This window comes from Aedes albopictus, chromosome 1, assembly GCF_035046485.1.
Source record: "Aedes albopictus strain Foshan chromosome 1, AalbF5, whole genome shotgun sequence".
Lineage (NCBI taxonomy): Eukaryota > Metazoa > Arthropoda > Insecta > Diptera > Culicidae > Aedes > Aedes albopictus.
Genome location: NC_085136.1, coordinates 199,862,684 through 199,875,136, shown reverse-complemented (window position 1 = coordinate 199,875,136; position 12,453 = coordinate 199,862,684).

Here is a 12,453-nt window from a genome sequence, read left to right as displayed (position 1 = left end):
CATCACTTCTGGAGAAATCTCAGTAATAATTCCTAAAGGAATTTCAAGTTGCTTCCCAGCTGGAAACCACAACATGTTATATAAAAGCGTAAGTTTTGGTTGTATAGAAGTTTATTTTACGTTATTTCAACACAATGTTAGAATTACGTCAAATAAACTTCTATACAACCGAAACTTGCGCTGTCGTAACTCTATTATAACATGTGTGTTGCTTGGGAAATTTGTAAGAATATTTCCGAAATAATCGTCATGTAAATCCTCGAGGGAATCAAAACGAGATTTTTTTTTGAAAGAATCACGGTTGTAACCACTAGCGTGGCCAGATGTTGCTTTTTACTCCTTCTTCAAGAACAAACAAGAGAACGAGAATCATGGAAAAGATGGAACTTACTCTCACTTCTATTCCTCTATTTCTCATGATTATAGAAGAGAGGAAAAAAAAATAAGCCGGATCTAATGGGTGCCCAGGACCGAAAGTAGTAAGTAAGTAGTGACTGTAATTGGTTGAGGTATTCCAGCAATAATTTCTGCAAAAATCATGGGAATTTTCCCAAGTATACTTCAGGATGGCCTTTTAGGCGACTGAGATGCAGTCGCTGTTCCACTTGGAGCATTAATCCAGTACGAAGAAAAAAGCAGAATGAGGTGTATTCCATCACAAAGAACAACTTTGTAGAACACTCGAAAAATCCTAAAAATCTATAGAAAAAGTTATATCCGAAAACCTATTGACACATTCTACGGGCCCCGTATCATCAATACCAATTTTTCAAAGTTGAGTTATGGCATATTTGACATTTTTATCACATTCTACATTACTTTTGTCATCCAAAAATGTATTCGACATAATATTAGTGTGGCAATAAATATAAATTGAAAGACTAATCGAGATTAACATTAAAATCGTGAATTTAAGTCATTTAGGCACACTTTTCATCCAAACTGTCGTATTTTAAACACCAACACACTGATTTTTCAAAAGTCTTCCATCATTTGTAGATAAATGTTTGTAGATTTTTTAGCATAAAAAGATTTTTAATCGGAAAACTTTACAACTCTGAAATATGGCTGATCATAGTAGGGGTTTTTATTGCGTTGTAACGTCACGAAAAATCAACATTTTTAAATTTTATTCAAATATGGAAAACGTTACAAATATGAAATTTTGTATGCTCTTTGTACTCGAAAGATCTTTCAAACGAGATTAAAAGAAAGAAAATCGGTTCACGGAAGCCTGAGTTTCACCTGATTGAAGTTTGCGTTGTAACGTCACGAAAAAAAAAATGTGGAATAGACCAAATCTTTCTGGCTTGGACGGCTTCTGAATTGGACAAACGTAATTCTATATTCAAAATAGTTTCGTTCTCGTTGTGTATGAGCTCTTTTTCAAGATTTCGTTTATAAATTGCGTACCATTGCCCGTTCATAAACTACGTATACTTTTAAAGGACGGGGGAGATGGTGTTTGGCCAAAATCTACGGTGTGATTGTACTGCGATATGGTAATTTTTTTTTAATCGTAATCGAATACCACTCAAACCGAAAATTTCTGTGATATCAGTGGCCAACAGACGAAACACCGACAAAATAAACAAAGTTATTAAGTTGGTCAAAGACTTACAATTGATGGATAATTTGATATAAAGTTCCACCAACAGGCGGCGCTAGAGAACTTACAAATTTTAAATTTCATACATCTCAGGATCCCTACTACATAGAAATACGATTTCTTCGGCAAAGTTGTTTGGTAAGTAAAGGACTTGCAGTTGATTTACCAATGAATGCGAGATTTTGCCACTAGAAGACGTTAGTTTCCATTTTACAAAAGCAGACAAGGGATTAGAATTTCTTGAAAAGTATTCTACAAGCTGGAACTTTTTTTACTTTGGACATATTGTATTCAAATCAAATTGTAATCAAAGATCAATATATAATTCTTAATTTTCAAAATTTTAATTTGATTTGATTCACTTATTCCTAAGATATAAGAGTTAATAGAACAACAGTCAAAAATATGATTCTGCTTAAAGCGCTCCATCTTTGTGTAGAGCTAACCAACCAAGTCCAAATTTGTAGAAATTACAGATAACAAGATGAGGAACTATCAGTCAAAATTTGAGAATTTTTTATATATTTTTAAAAAGTTACGGCTTGTTGAATGTGTTTTGAGTAATTAATCAAATGGGCATGCTTTTGGAAATTTGCAACTACCACCACTGTGTGGCAGTGGTACCACACGGCTGTTAAACTGAAAGTCCTTGATCTACCAAAAAACTTTAATGAAGCAACCATCTTTCCAATTAATCACGTTCCTGAGATAAGTAAAACTAAAAATGTGTTTGCCCTCTAGCGCCTCCTAGTGGAAGGATTTGAAATCATACGGCCCATCAATTGAAAGTTCTTGACCAGCCAAACAATTTTGTCGAGGACACCAACTGTATAAATAGTTAGGATCTAGAAATATATGGGATGGATATTACGTCAGTGTTACATCTATTTTTGATATAACAAGAATCACCTGTTTGTCCAAAACACCTACGAAATTGAAACTCATATACCTCAGAACTCTTAGGGGCTGTCCATAAACCACGTGGTCATTTTTTGGGACTTCTCGAATTTTTCAAAAAAAATTGTTCCTCAACTAGTCAAAATTTGTTGAAAACTTTTTGAGAAATTCTAATCGTTTGTAAACTATTGTAAACTTTTTATTGGCGTCGCCCAGTGTGTTAGAATCTCACATCCAATAGAAAATCAGCTGTAAGTATTTGACTTAGCACAAACAACTTTGCCAAAGACACTAACTCTCTAAGCAATTATGACTCTGACATATATAGGATGGATTTTTTTTTGTCAGAATTTGGTCTATTTGTCTATGAAATCACAGAAATTAATGCCCCTAAGTGGTATGCAGATCCTCAGGTATGTCTTTGGTTCAATAACTGCTCGCACATCTTAAAGCGTTTTTAATAGAATCAATGATATTGCATAAATTATTGAAAAAATGTTTAATTCGACGGCGTGATTAGTTTTATGCTGCAAAATCTAAATATCTGGCGGTGCGAAGCAATGAATATCAACGGTTTAGTCTTTGGGACAAAATTAGATGAATATGGGTGGTACTAAACTGAAGATTGGCACCATTAACCTTCATGAAGGAGTTTTCATACTGCTGATAGCAAAAACTTCGCTCTCCGAGCCATTTATCACAAAAAGGATTTTCAATAGAATAAGGTTGCTCTAGGAGCAGTGAAAATAATGCAATAATATATTCACAAATTCGGGCAATTTTGGCTGATTATTCTGATTCTAAAATGATGTGCATTTCCGTGACGTTACAACGCGAGCAGAACCCTGTCTGAAACTGAACGGGCGTTGTAACGTCACGAAATGTAAAAGTCGATTATCCAAAAACGAATCCGAAATGTATATGTTTTATTCCACTGCATTGAAGAACAAACCAATAAATTTCAATGGTGGGAGAATGTTTCAGTTTACAATAAAAATCCGAGCAGATTTTTCAAGATGTGGTTGCACGGTAGAGAGGGTCGAATTCTAGCGCGTTGTAACGTCACGCTACAAATACGCATTTTAAACAAGTTTTTTCTAATGAAAACTAAATGTTAAACAGGTCAAACATTTCGGAAATTTTACAAGGAATCTGAATATGACAAAATATTTTGAGGTTTACAGTCGTTTTTATGAATTATAGTGATAAATCTGACTACGAATGCGTTGAAACGTTGTAACGTCACGGTAGAATGTGTCTTATTTCGACGGCGTGATGAGTTATATGCTGAAAAATTTAAAAATCTGGCGGTGTAAAATAATGGATCTCAGCGCGCTAGTCTTTGGAACAAAACTAGAAGAATATGGATGATACTAAACCGAAGATGGGTGCCGGTGTCATTAACCTTCATGAAAAAGTATTCATACTACTGATAGCAAGAACTTGACCCTCCGAGCCATTTATCACAAAACGGATTTTCAATAGAATAAAGTTCCCCTTGCAGCAGTGAGGATAATGCAATGATATATTCACAAATTCGGGCAATTTTGGCTGATTATTCTGATTCTAACATGATGTGCATTTTCGTGACGTTACAACGCGAGCAGAACCCTGTCTGAAACTGAACGGGCGTTGTAACGTCACGAAATTTAAAACTCGATTATCCAAAAACAAATCCGAAATTTAAATGTTTTATCCCATTGAATTGAAGAACAAACCAATAAATTTCAATGGTGGAAAAAAAATTCAGAATATCATAAAAATCCGAGCAGATTTTTTAAGATGTTGGTAGCGCGTTAGAGAGGGTCGGATTCTAGCGCGTTGTAACGTCACGCTACAAATTCGTATTTTGAACGCGTTTTTCTAATGAAAACTAAATGTTCAATAGGTCAAATATATCAGAAATTTTACAAGTAATCCGAATATGAAAAAATATTTTGAGGTTTACGCTCGTTTTCATGAATTATAGGGGAAAATCTGACTACGAATGCGTCAAAACGTTGTAACGTCACGGTAGAATGTGTCTATTACAAGGGGTTGTCCACAAACAATGACACATAACTCTTAAAGTTGAGCAAATAAGGTTCCAATAATATCCTTTTCTGCAACTTTGTAGAAGACACCAATACTTTATCTTTATTTTTGAGAAAAGTGAATTCCTATCGCACTTTTAGGTGGATTAATCATCTAGGTGAAAATTTTAAAATAAAGAATTAAGTATATAGAACAAACTCTTCTAAGACATCATACTTCTAAATTCAATATTTGAAGCCGCAAAAAAGGATTATGATTGCGAACCTTAGTATACAGTATGTAGCAGGTTCCTCCGGAGATTATGTCCGGAAACCTGAACGTCCGGAACTGGTTCCGTAGCGGTGGCATGCCCATAGCACAGAGCGATCATTTTAAGGCCAAATACATTTTACATTACAGAATGATAATATGTGTGATATTCAATAAAATTGCCGAAAAAAACCCCGTGGCAAGGCATTTCTCAATACCCAGAAAGGGGGGAGGGGTCAGGGGGGATGCCACACCCAGATATTGGAAGACCAACTAACCGCATTCAATTTAAAATTGGTTTCAAATTTTTTGATTGTATGGTCTTTGAGTAGTAGCCGATTGAAAAAAAGTGGTTCGTCTAGGGCTTTTGAGGGTTAAATGGGCGCTGAGTACCCGGGTACCCTGTCGGCCACATAAGGGTTAAAAAGAACATGCATTTTATTATTTTATCGTAAGAATTATTCAGTTTCATCAAAATTCGCTTCTTTCACGATGAATGCGCATATCTTTGAGTTCCATAGAATCATCAGTTTGTATTTGAATGTTTGGTAAAGCTACGATTAGGTAACTCAATCTTGTACATAGAGTGATCTTGGCAGCGACGTTATTACATCATTTTAACTACTGCTTTAAAGTTTTAGCTCGTCTAAATCGAACCTCTCCGTCTGTATGGCACAGCTGTTGATCGTAATTGCACATTCAAATCCGCTGTCCATGAATTACTATCTCCCGTGTTCAATAGCCTTCCAACTCGCAATCAAATCACCATCCGTACTTCTCGTGTGTTGGAAAGTCCTCACGTGCAAAAAAAAACCTTTTCAACTTCCACACCCAGTTGATATTGGTCTTCAAGCACACGAGGGCTCATTTCCGCCTTTGAAGTGTAAATTTTAACATAATCACTTACAACCGGTTCCTTGGGTGCACTTTGCAAGCCACTCTCGTCTACAAATCGGCAGGCAAAAATAAACATATCCCCACAATCCACCATCGATGGATTCTTGAAGTACGTCTCAGCAGACAACTGCACCGCCTGAGGAAGAAAGAAACGAAGGCAGACAAAGCTCATGCAACTCTTACCGAGTTCCTCCCACAATCGCATGCCGTCACCTCTCAAGCCATCCATGGGACGTAAGCACGGCAGTCAGGCTTCGAACAGCACCGAACAGCTGTGAATAAAAGTACACCCCTCTAAATCGGCAAGAAACAGAGCAACAAGCTTCGTTCAATTGATTGCGATGCTGCGCGGTCTAGAGATTTGGGGGTGGCGGAGGAGAACTGGAGAAAAGTAACCATACATAATCATCTTAGACGAACTGAGCTGCGGAGTGAAAGAAAGCAAATGCAAGCGAGACTTTCGATGCTCAACAACTCTACTTGGCGGTAGGATTATACCATACCAATAAAATTTACGCGTGGTACATGTCACATCTTACTATTATTGCTTCCATTGTTTTGTATGGCTATGATTACATCGATAGAGTGTGCTCTTTGTGGACGAAGTTGATCTGGGGGGTCTGAATGTCTTATGCAACTTCTGCAGAGACTTCTTTTCCTTCTTCTTGATGTAACGTCCTCACTGAGACAAAGCCTGCTTCTATGAGCACTTCCTCAGTTATTAACAGCGAGCTCCCTCTGCCAATGACAATTTAACATGTGTAATACACATTGTGTATATCGTGTGGCAGGCACGAAGATATTTTATGCCCATGGAAGTCAAGAAAATTTTCCATTATGAAAACTTTCTGGACCGACCGGGATTCACACCCGCCACTTACAACATGGGCATGCTCAATACCTACGCCTTTACAACTGTGGCTATATAGGTCCTACAGGACAAACTCTGGAGGTAAATTATAGCAACTTGATTGTAGGTTCTTGGCAAAAATAATAGATTTGAATGGGAAGTCCTAAGGGGAAGAAATTGAAAAAAAAATAATCCACCTTGTGGTGGATACCTTTCTCGTCGTATATCTCATGATGTTTCAGTCGACGTGCTCCTGAACCGAAGTGTTCCTGAATTCTGAGAATACTTAATTTAGAATAGCAAGAATTTGATCAAAGCCATAAACGAATTGGAAGACTTATTGATAGCACATATTTCGACGTTAAAGTTCAACGTATAAGCAGAGCTGAAAAATATCGAACTTCAACAAAGTTTTATATGCATAATTTTTCATCCGAGATGAACCAGCCCTGGGCTGAAAATCTCGTTAATAAAGATAATAAAAAATGCATAATTTTGACTATATTTTATTATCATAATATTACAAGATTCATGTAGAATTTGACAAAAAATATGTAAGCATGTGAAATTTTCCATACTGAATTCCATACAAATTTTAACCACATTATAGAGCCCGAAAACACAACCAGTCCCATCAAAAAAGCACATTATATACAAAAAAAAAACAATTGAAATAATTTAAAAATAAAAATTAAATTAAAAATCCTTACTTGTTTGTTGGCGGTGACAATGTTATTAGTAAACAGGTGACAGTTATTAGTAAACTCTTCGACGAAGAGTGCAGAACGGTTTTGAAGGAGAAGAACACAGCGAGGGCGGTAATGCTGCAGCACGGGACCTGACAGAACGTGAAACGTTACAAACAGAAGCGGAAACAGCAGACCCGCCTCTTTCGGGAGAAAAGCGCCACCTGGAAGAACCGGAGTGCGAAGAAATGGAACTGCTGTGCCGTTCACAAAAAACACGGAAGTTCTACCAGAAGCATCACGCAATGGCTTCGTGCCGCGAGACGAGATGTGCAGGGATATCGACTGAGGCCTCCTTACGGACGAACGTGAGGTGATCGAAAGGTGGAAGCAGCACTTCAATCAGCACCTGCATGGCGTGGAGAATGTAGGCACGGGAGATCACGGCAACGGAGGAAACGACGACGCCAGTGCAGCGGAGGACGGAAATGAACCAACTATTACACTGAGGGAAGTTAAGGATGCCATTCACCTGCTCAAAACCAACAAAGCAGCTGGTAAGGATGGTATCGCAGTTGAACTCATCAAGATGGGCCCAGAAAGGCTGGCCACATACCAGCACCGGCTGATAGTCAGGATCTGGAAAACCGAAAAGCTACCGGAGAAGTGGAAGGAAGGGGTAATCTACCCCTATTCACAAGATAGACGACCATTTGGAATGTGAGAACTTTAGAGCAATCACCATTTTGAATGCTGCCTGCAAAGGGCTATCCCAAATCATCTGCCATCGTCTGTCATCTAAAACGAATGAGTTCGTGGGAAGTTGTCAACCCGGCTTCATCAACGGCCGGTCGACAACGGACCAGATCTTCACCGTACGACAAATCCTCCAGAAATGCCGTGAATACCAGGTCCCAACGCATCACCTGTTCATCGACTTCAAAGCGGCATACGACACTATCGACCGCGCAGAGCTATGGAGAATTATGGACGAATATCGACTTTCCTGAGAAGCTGACTAGACTGATTAAAGCAACGATTGACGATGTGCAAAACTGCGTCAGGGTTTTGAATGAACTATCCAGTTCATTCGAATCTCGTCGGGGACTGCGACAAGGTGGCGGACTTTCATGCCTACTCTTCAACATCGCTCTGGAAGGTGAGCCGGGCTCAACAGCCGGGGAACGATTTTCACAAAATCCGGTCAATTTGTGTGCTTTTCGGATGATATAAATATTATTGCTAAAACATTTGGAACGGTGGCAGAGCTGTACGCCCGCCTGAAACGTGAAGCAGCAAAGGTCGGACTGGTGGTGAATGCGGCAAAGTACATGCTGGTAAGTGGGGCTGAGCGAGACAGGACAAGCCTTGGCAGCAATGTTACGATAGACAGGAATAGTTTCGAGGTGGTAGAAGAATTCGTCTACCTTGGTTCCTTGCTAACTACTGACAATAACGTGAGCCGTGAAATACGAAGGCGCATCATCAGTGGAAGTCGTGCCTATTACGGGCTACTGAAGAAACTGCGATCAAAAAAAGACTCACCCCCGCATCAAATGTACCATGTACAAGACGCTAATAAGGCCGGTGGTTCTCTACGGACACCAGACATGGACGATGCTCGAGGAGGACCTACAAGCACTCGGAGTTTTCGAGCGACGCGTGCTAAGGACGATCTTCGGCGGCGTGCAGGAGAACGGTGTGTGGCGAACATCCTTCTCGCTGCACTCTACGGACACGAGCTCACTGCACTCTACGGTGAACTCAACATCCTGAAAATGGCTAAAGCTGGACGGGTACGGTGGGCTGGGCATGTTGCAAGAATGCCGGACAAAAACCCTGCGAAGTTGGTGTTTGCTAACTATCCGGTTGGAACAAGAAAGCGTGGAGCGCAGAGAGCACGATGGGCGAACCAAGTGGAGCGTGATCTGGCGAGCGTTGGGCGTGACCGACGTTGGAGAGCTGCAGCTGCAAATCGAGTATTATGGCGGCAAATTGTTGATTCAGTGTTATCATGAATTTCATGTTGAACTAAATAAATGAAATGAATGAATGAACCGATCGGCGTGAAAATTTGTATGCAGGAGGACTTTTTTTTGTTTTAATCCATAGGGGGAAAAATCTGCTTTACAGGAAGGTTAGGGTAGTGTGGCGTTAAAGTCGTCTTCTACAACACTAGTAAAAGCCAGGACTACTCTCTCCTCGACCCACTAAAACACATTCCTATGGTCGCCAAACCCTACGTCTCTCCGGAACCACCAAGAAGGTATTGCTTCAGAGAGGGGCTAGTTCACTTCGCACCCTCAAGGTTAGCAGCGTAGCCTAGCAGCAACAAACATCGATGACTCGCTCTGGAGAGTTCATCACGGTAACATGCTGACGCTTAACCAGTTTCCTGAGTGGTCCTCGCCACTCCGTTTGTCCTCGGAAGGCAAGCAGGGTCAACCCCGCCCGCGCCCAACTGCTTTGCAGATATCAAGAACTGATGCCCACGTGCAACCCGATCTGACCTGCCCGCAAAGGAAGGGTATCACTACCCTTCAGGCCCTATCAGATGCACCCGAAGGTTGCAGACAGCAGGGTCTCACCTACCTCGACCCTTGCCAGGGACCCCTTTCCAACCGCGGGCTCGGATCCAACCCAGTAGACCGACGCCACGACAGCACCACTACCGAGACTTCCTCTCCGCGGCCACTTAATCGGGTCGCATGGCACCGGTATGACCTACAAAGCCGACTTCGAACCCCTGGACCACCTCTTGTACTGCATCTGGACTAGCCATTCTCCGAGTCCACGCGCCACCTACTATGTAGCTCCCAGACGATATGGGTGATAGCCTTTGAAACGGCGTTCCAGCTAAACTCATCCCTACACATCCGCTGGACCAAATTGTCTGGAGTTGTGTCCTCCCCGCATATAGCAAGCATGCGGTCATGCATTGTGCGAAAACGCGGGCACACGAACAAAACGTGGTCAGGTGGGATGTAACTTCCCCATGGCGCCTTAAAATCCAACTATCTACCCTCGGTATCAACCTATGTGTCTACCTTCCTTTGGTGGTACTGTCCCACGCGCGCTGCCATTTGACCATAGAGGCCATCCTAGCAGTCCTGCGTATGCCTCTTGTGCCGCGCATTTCGAAGCACGCCATGTCTTCACTGATAAGAATGCTGATAGGCACCATACCAGTAATGACGCAGAGAGCGTCGTGTGACACGGTACGGTACGCGCTCGTAACCCTTAGGCACATTAGCCTGTAAGTAAGTATGGACGTAGCAACACTAGCCAGAAGCTTGCGATTACTGGCGTACACCGCAGAGCTATTGGACATCATCCGGGACAGTGCCGCAATAGCTGTGGAGGCTCTTTTACAGGCATAATCGACATAGCTACCGAAGGAAAGCTTATCGTCGATCATCACGCCCAAGTGTTTGACGGAGCGCTTTGACAGGATAGTGCACTCTCCTACACTGATCTCCGTCTGCTGCTCCGACTTCCGGTTGTTAACAACCGTCACCTCTGTCTTGTGGTTAGTAAGCTTCAGTTTCCTGGATCGCATCCACGCCTCCACAACCTTGATCGAGTGGTCGGTAGTCAACTTCACCTCCTCGATCGTTTGACGGTAGACTTCGAGCGTAATGTCGTCGGCAAATCCTACAATCTTCACTTCCACTGGGTACTCTAACCTCAACACCTCGTCGTACATGACATTTCATAACACCGGACCCAGGATGGAACCTTGCGGGACTCCTGAGGTTATGTGAAAGCACTTCCGACGCACCTCCATGTCGTAAACTAGTACACGATTCTGAAAGTAACTTTCGAGAATCTTGTACAGGTACTCCGGTAAGAGCGCATCGGCAATAGCAGACCAGCTGGCGCTATTGAATGCATTCCTAACATCCAGAGTCACAACCGCGCAGAAGCGAATTCCCCTCCTCTTAGGCTAGAGTGCTTTCTCGGCGGTTTTTGTAACCGACAAGATAACGTCTACGGTGGACATCCCCTTCCGGAAGCCGTACTGGTTGCTCGAAAGACCATTTTCGCCCTCGGTGAACCTCAACATTCTATTGAGGATGTTCTTTTCGAGCACCTTCCCCGCCGTGTCAATCAAGCATATTGGTCTATATGCCGACGGATCTCCGGGTGGTTTCCCCGCCTTTGTCAATAGTACCAGGCTCTTCCTCTTCCAAGCTTCTGGGAATACTCCCTCGTCCAGGCATTTCTGCTGAGCAGACCTGAACATCTCGGGAGTCTCTGCAATAGCTACTTTTAGGGCCAGGTTCGGAACTCCGTCCGGACCTGGGGCCTTACCTACGCTAAGGGACTTAGCTATCCCCGCATGTTCCACATCGGTGACCCTCTCCTCAGTCCCCGGCTGTCCTACGAAAGGAGGGCAAGGACTAGGATCATGACGCGGAAAAAGTCCTCCAATGATCCCCTCCAACATCTCTGGAGATTGCTCTGTAGGAGCCAGTGGTGGAAAGCATCATGCGCTTGACGTGTTTTTTGGTTCGCATCAAACACAATCTTTGCTCACGCGCTCGCGAACCCAAAAAGAGAGAACGGTTCACGATTTCCCGGATCGACGAACCAACACAAAACAAATGTCGAATGAGCAGAATCGCAGTTGGTTCGCCAGAAGGATCAGAATGTAGAACACTTGGTTTGTTGCCATTTTTTGTACACTTAAAGGTAATTAGTTGGTTGTTTTTTGATTATACTGGTCAGGTACCATTCCAATAAATGATATCGACGAAAAAGTTTACCAAAATTTGATTTCATTACAGAAATATCGGCCGCGAACCTCTAAAATAAAAAAGCATCGCGCTTGCAAAAGATGCGATGCACTCGTTGGCGTTCGTGTCGTACGATCGTGAGCCGCAGACGTACGAACACCATCGCACAGCAAAGGTTTGCGATGCGATGGCATTTTTTTGTAGCGCGTAAGCACACGTTCGCGAGCAATTTCCACCACTGGTAGGAGCCATCACACCTCTCGTCTTGGCCATAACGATCCTGTACCCCACGGGTTTGTATTGGCACTCTGACAAAGACCCTCAAAGCAGGCCTTTTTGCTTGCTCTTATTTTATGCAGGAGGGCTTGGTACCGGAGTAACGGCGAAGCTATGTTATGGCAAAAATAATATAATTATATACGGTTACTCGCCAATTGCTACACACCTTAAAAACTCGCCAATTAATGCACACTCCACGTTTTTCTTATGAGG